Raw genomic sequence first — 7,900 nt, 5'->3', positions numbered from 1 at the left:
CTAATAACACCGAACAATCATAAGAAAATATAAATACTCTTTAGCGCTAAGTTTGTAAATTAGTGAGGTAGAAATCAAAATAACGAAAAAAAAAAAGTTGCAAAACTACTATATTTTAGGTATAGACTTGTATTTGAGGTTCTAAATTAAACAAAATTGGTTCTCAACTTATTTGAAAAAAAGGAGACAAGTATACAACATTAATTAATCAAAACTTTTTTTTGTAAAACTAAGTTTCACCCTTCAAGGGATCTTCAGTTACAATTTAGATGTTATTCAAATAGAATAACAATGTGTATAAAAGCTTCAAATTTTTAAGTTCAATTGATTTTATCAGCGTTTATTTGGTTAAATAATAATTTATTACTTTTGAGAAAAAACAATTACCAAGTTTCACCGCAGAGCGGATTTTCAAACTGTAGATCTGTAGTAAAATATTAATGGTAAAATGACAAATAATTAAAAATTGGTTTGAATTAAGTTTTTTTACAAAAAAATTAATTAAGAATTATATTGATGCTAAACAACATTTAATTTAAGAACTAATATATATATATTGTTTATTGAACAACAAAAAACACTCAAAAAGTTTGGTCCAAGGACCTGGTGCACTAAAAAGCCTTCAGTTATCGAGTCGTGCACCAGAACAGTTTAATGTCATGTCCAGGACTTAATTAAATACAATTGAACAATGGTATACAGTGGGGAATTGATATCTAATGGACTAAAAAAAAAAAAACTTTACAGAGTTAGAAATTATAGAGTTGTAAATTAATATTATTAAGCACTTGTTCCTATAATTAATTGTTAATGTTTAAAATAATACCAGGGGTAAATATTTTACACTAGAAAATTTTTGAAAGCGTTGTTGTTAACACATTTATATTATGATGACATAGAGTAAAATGGCTTTTTGTGAAAAAAATTTTAAAGCGAAAGATAGAATGAGGGTTAGATTTAAGATGTTAGATTATAAAAAATATTTATTTGAAAAATAATAGGGAGTTATAATAATTGAGAAATAGTAAAAGTTATTTGGTTAATGGCATAGGGAGGTTACAATAATTTTTTTTTACATGTTGATATTGTTTTTAAGATCTTTAACTTTGGTACTAGCTGCTACTTACCGCTATGTGAAACTAATGTTTGTTTTTAAGATATGAGGGTACAAAGTCAGAGAGTTCAATAAGTTTGCTGTGGAAGAACTAAAGTAAACAGGCAAAAAAATACTAAATCATTAAAAGTGTATCTTCTACGTTTTTTAAGCAATCTTTCTGAAACTTTCTAAGTTTAATTTTAAGCAATCCTAATTTAAAACTGTGTTTTTTATATGAATTTTTACACAACTGCCTATCTAAAAAGTTAATTATTTTTATTATGTTTTAGCTATCTTATAGAACATAACTTTAGTTTTTTATCCAAACGTGTTTAATAAGTTTACATAGATTAAACAGTAGTTTTGTAATACAACTTAAAAATACTTACTTGTAATTTTGAAATGATTTAAGTTAAGAATATTTTTAAAGATGTTTTTGGTAACTAAGTTTAATAAATATCTATGATTTCATTCTAGTATTAATTTTGTAAAATTGTATAAGAACAATAAATTTGTCAATAATATTGTGCTTAAAATCATGAATTACATGTTAAGTAAATGGTATACTATCAAAATCCACCTGCGTTCAAAATCAACCCGATTTTGTGTTATATATACATATTTTTTTATGTTTATTCATTTTTCTGATTTAATTTTTATATACTTTTCACTATCACTATTACCCCTTACCCTCGATCGGTAATCAGTTCTCAAATTTGACTGGGTGGATTTTGAACGTGTCCCGTGTAAATAGCTAAAAACAATATAAAAAAGCCAGTTAATACTAACAAAAAAAAAATTACTCTGAAAATGAAAAATGATGGGACAAGTTAAACGTATAAGTTTAAATCATTCAAATTCTGGCTAGTTTTGTATGCAAAGAAAAGCACGGTTTGTAGTTTGTACTGTAACTTAAACAAAGGCTTCAAATTAAAACTAAAAGGTAACACATAAAAGTACAATGCAATAAAATAAGAGGTAAAAAGTCAAGTGATAAAAGATGTTTTAAAAAAATTGCATTAAATTAGGAAAATTAAATAAGTAAATTATGCACATGAGTTTCTGTAAAAGGTTAACCTAAAAAACACATAAATATTGTTTTATGAAAACCTGCGAATGTGTAAAAAGTTGTTCAAAATATTTTACCCTTTGTTCAACAAATGCTTTTTATCTTTAACTGCTAGAGCTATACTACTTAGGTTGCATATTTCTAAGACTTTTTTCGCACCTACAATGTTATATTTAACAAGGTGAAGGATTGTACTTGTGACTACTGTATCTTTCTTTTACAAGGCCTCCCTTCGACTGGATATAAATAGCATCATTATTTTTCACCATAATATTACACTTTACTTAGTATACAATATTTTGTACTGAATATTTGTAATGTACAATGTTCAATTCTTACGTCATATTATTGTTTTTTTGTAAACTTTTGCATCATTGTTTACCAAAGTGCATTTTATTTTAAATTTGAACTGACTGAAGATAAAAGACAATCTTTTTTGTCTTTATGAAACATATGTTCCAGTATCTTTAAAATCGTACATTTTAATAAATTGTATATATTTATATATATATATATAAAGTTTTTTTTCAAGATGTAAAACTTGAAGGGCTTAGTGTGAAAGTTTTGATTTATCAAGTTAAATAACTTAATTATATATATATAAAATAAGGTTATTATTCAAACTTGAATACCTTCTACTGAGCCCACTTTATGAAACGTATGTTCCAATATTTTTAAAATCGTACATTTCAATAAATTGTATATATTTATATATATATAAAGTTTTATTTCAAGATGTAAAACTTGAAGGGCTTAGTGTGAAAGATTTGATTTAGCAAGTTGAATAACTTAATTATATATATATATATATATATGTATATATATTAAAGGTTTTATACAAAGTTCTGATCGATAGTGCTCGACAAATCAAATTGGAGCTTAATATTTATTTATTTAATTATATAAAAACTATAATTCAAACAGCTGTTTCACACATTGAAATGTAAAATTTCATTTGATCTTCAGTGAGTTGTAGTTTATTATAATAGTAAACAGAAATTTCGATTTTAGAATTTTGAAATTTTGAAATTTTACATTTCAATGTGTGAAACAGCTGTTTGAATTATAGTTTTTATATAATTAAATAAATAAATATATGTATATATATATATATATATATAATAAGGTTATTATTCAAACTTAAATACGCTCTACTGAGCCCACTTTATGAAACATATGTTCCAGTATTTTTAAAATCGTACATTTCAATAAATTATGTATATATGTATAATTTATAAGAAAAATAAGATTTTAAAAATACTGGTACACGTGTTTTATAAGACTAGACGCCTTAATCATCTGCCAGCTAAACTTAAAATAAAAAGCACTTTGCTAAACATAGATGCAAAAGTTATACAAAAAAACAATATACAGTATTTTTATCTTAAATTTAGCTGGCTGATGATTAAGGCGTCTAGTTTTATGAAACACGTGTACCAGTATTTTTAAAATCTTATTTTTCTAATAAATTATTTAAAAGCCCTCAAGTGGGCTCAGTAGAAGGTGTTTAAGTTTAAATAATAACCTTATTATTTATATATATATATATAACTTTTTATACACTCATTTTATTTTCATTATTTTTAGTTTTTTCTTTATATCAATTTTCTTTAAAGTAGTTTTTTTCTTTATTATACAAGATTTACTAAACTTTTTGACATCATTTTAAAACTCTGTTTTGTAGGAATCTTAAAATAAGCTATTGTAACTATAATTAAATTAGACCTTTTTGTCATTTACGTAGCTAGAATATTTTAAAGGTTAAGCCTCAACAAATGAAATATTAAAATACATAATCTTCATATTACAGTGTAAAAGCTACGTTTTAAGTTTAGCGCAAACTTTGTACAGTTGACTAATCTATTACTATTTCTAGAATATAATCGGTTAGTATCCAGTTTCCGCTTAAAAACTTGGCGAAGTTGTTCTACAACTCGCACAAACCTATTTGAATATTGAAATATAAACAAACATTGGGCGACATTGAATACTTTAGTTATATTAAGTGGAAAATGATATTTTTTGATATAACCTATTAAAATAAAACTTATAAAACAGTTGTGTCATGGAACAAACCGCAAAAGCTTGTTATGTCGGCTGACCGTCTAGTTTCTTTTTATTGATAAATTCCTAATTCGACCTAGAGCAATAGTTACTGTCTTTTAAACAGACTTGGTTGCTAGTATAACTAGTCCGAGGGAGTTATCAAATGTCTACTAGATAATCTTTTTTGAAATTTTAATTTTAGTAAATCAAAGAATTTAGTAAACCTTATTCAACTAAAAAAATCTTCTTAAGCAGATTGATATAAAAAATAATAAAAACTCAAAACTATTATAAGCTAAAATAAAATTAATACTAAACATATACTTTAACTTAACCATATAGACATTATGTTTTATTTGAGATAAAGTAAATTTAAATTAAATTTTTGTAAATATTTTGTTAAGAATATTTAGTTATTTAAATAAATCTTTTTTTTTTTTTTGATCGAGTTGGAAAGTATCGGGTTGAAAGTGATCGGGTTAGGCATGAATAGTAAACCGTTACTTACGTGTTAAGACACTAAAAAAATTAAAATGATAGTATTTAAAAAAATAATTTTTGTTCATTATAGTCTAGAGCAGGGTTTCCCAAAGTAGGCGATAGGGGGGCGATTCTAAAATTTTTGGCAGTCAAAAAATGTTTACTTTTTAGCTTGATATTTTACTAATTGTAGCTTTCTATTGAATACTTGACCCTTGAGATAGAACATTAACAAAAAAAGTCCATCTTGTTTGCGTAAAACATGGGTCCGATTTTAAAGCAAAGGTGTTTCCCCTAAAATATGCTGAATCATCAACTTTTTTTTTAATATTTATATCCTTGACCCTAACCCACCTTACCCAAACATATTTAAAACTAATTCTAATTTTTTTATGTTGACTTAGCAAATATTGGGGGATTTCCATCACATCAACAAAAGGACTCGTAAAATATATGAAAATAAAACTTGAATTCTATTTTCGAGTAAATTACATAATTTTATTCATATTTTTTCTCTTTTAACATCTATATAGGTCATATGTGAATGGAATCCCTCTCACCATTTCATAACCTGAAATATATGCTATTTGGGATCATAAATTGTTTGTAAAAATCTATGTTATATACTATAAACTATTACTCATGATATTTCCAATTATTTTTGAAAAGTCACTTATAAAGACTAAAAAATAAAACTATATTACAGTCAATTTTTTAATAGAAGAAAAAAGTTGTTGTTAATTAAGATATATTTCGTAAGATATGTTTTGAAATCAATATTTTGTTTTTGAGCTTGCACTACTAAGTTAAAAAAGTAACTTTTGATTATCATGTACTTATACATGATAATCAAATACTTTAAGTATAGGTAGTGTGGGTAGATGTCAAATTTGCACGAGGGGACAAAATTGCACGAGTGCAAGAAATTGCTCGAAGATACTTTTGCACGAAGACACTTTTGTACGAGCAGACAATTTCGCACGGTGATTTTCGTGCACGGGTTGAATTCTTTTTTTTATTATTAGTTTTAATTATTATTAGTTTTCAAATAATTTTTATTTTTATACTTATCTTTTAGTTTTATTTTTATTTTATTTTTTTTTTGTTTTTTGATTACTCTCGTGCAAAAATTTAACTCAAAAGTGCGTACTCAAGAGGAAAACTACTGTATAAAATCATGCGAGCAATTTTTTTCCAAACTTGCGAAAAGGGGGCGATTTAGTAAATGAGTTTGGGAAACCCTGGTCTAGAGTCTAGACTCTAGTGTACACATAGTTCATTTCCAGGCAATTTAGTGTACACAGTTTTTAAAAATGTTGTGGACCACTGCTTTAAATTAATTTTTCATAATGAACATCAAAATATATAGTTTAAAACTATCGATATCGTTTTAAAGGATAGATAAAATATTTTTGGTAACTTAAACTTGTGGAACAGCATTCTCAATACTGTATTTTTACTGATTAGCACAATAAAACGTTTAAGTTTTTTAAAATTTAGAAAAACTGACATCCAATGTTTATATTGAAACATTTAACAAAAATATTATCTTTAAAACAAATTACCTCACTTTAAAAAGCTAAAAATGTTAACTCCTAAAACTCATAGACAAAACTATTAAGCTTCTACGCTTAAAAATATTAATTCATTTCTATTTAAAATTTATTTAAACACTAAAAATAACTATTTGAGTTTTATATACAACTCCTCTAATCATAAGAAAATGAAAATAGAATCAATATTATTATTTATTGAACGACAAAAAAACGCTCAAAAAGTTTGGTCCAAGGACAAAATTTTAAAGTCCAAGGACCTGGTGTACAAAAAACTTTTCGGTTTTCGAGTCGCACACCAAAACATATATCTTACCTAGTCACAGACGTTTACTTATCAGTATAAATGGTTCCTCCATTACTAAAAAAACTTTATTTTAACAAATTTGTAAAACTATATTAATTAAGTAACATTAACAAATTCAAGTACTTTTAATAGTGATGAAATTATGAAAAATTTAAATGCAAAATTTAAAGTTAATTGAATTAAATTGATAGAGGTCTCCTCCATTTGGATAAATTTTAATTTAGTATTCAACAGAATAATGCAACACTATAGAAGGGTTTTGACTTCGTTTTCTTTGAGAAATTTGAAAAATAATAACTGAATGAATCTACCTAAGACTTATTTTTGAGTTAAGTAGTAACAAAAATAAAGAAAGTTCTTTTTGTGTCATATACTCAGACTTCAGGTCTTAAATTTTTAAAGTTTCTGATTACGGATTTCTTGCAATTGTAGCAGTCAACAATTTAGTTATGATTCCATCTATTTTTCCGAAAATGGTTTTCCGCCTTTAGTTAATATCGAAAAGAGAAAAAGGTTGAAAATTTCTGATGAGTTAATGCGTTGACCATTGGAAGAGCAGACTGTCTCGAATTTTAAAAAATAAACTTAACAAATTTAAGAACCTTTAAGTAGCAGTACTAATTAGAAACTGTTTAAAGTTAAAAAAAATCAAAATTTTAGACTTCTTGGGAATGCAATGCTCTAAAAAAAGTAGAAGCTAACGCATTTATTGAAGTATTTTTGTTAGACTTGTGATTAGTTATAGTTAGTTTTACTTTTAAAGTAGTAATATAATTTAATCAGTTTTAAATTTATTTTTTTCGGAAAAAAAAACTGAAACTAACATTCAGGATATGCTAGCATCAACATCATATCAGCATGAGTACACATATCTGGGTACGAAAAAAAATTGTACAAGATCAACAGATGTAGAGTTTTTAACAACTTAAACTTTTTTAGACCTTTTTTAAGTGTAGATTGAAATTTAAAAGAAAATATTTTTTCTCAACTTTAAGCGCAAAAATTTCAGCAGACCAATAAAAAAGTTAAAAAGGACAACCACTAGTAGTTCACTAAACTACAACTCGGGTGCACAGATTTTTTAGCAGTTTTTATAGAATAGATTTCAACCAATTTACAGACCAATACATTAGACTAGTAAAATATATTTTATGTCCCTGACACGAAATTAAAATGTATCCGTGGTGTGCAACTCGATAACCGTAAGGTTCTTCGTACACCAGGTCTTAAAATCAAATATTATGAGCGTTTTTTCATCTTTCAATAAACTATAGAGTAACTCTTTTGACAACTCTCCAATGGATCCACATGTACACATTTTTAGGGAGGTAATAAAGTTGGCTAGGTGT

Source organism: Thalia democratica, chromosome 7 (assembly GCF_965202585.1).
Source record: "Thalia democratica chromosome 7, ktThaDemo2.hap1.1, whole genome shotgun sequence".
NCBI lineage: Eukaryota > Metazoa > Chordata > Thaliacea > Salpida > Salpidae > Thalia > Thalia democratica.
Note: the sequence above shows the minus strand (reverse complement) of the source record.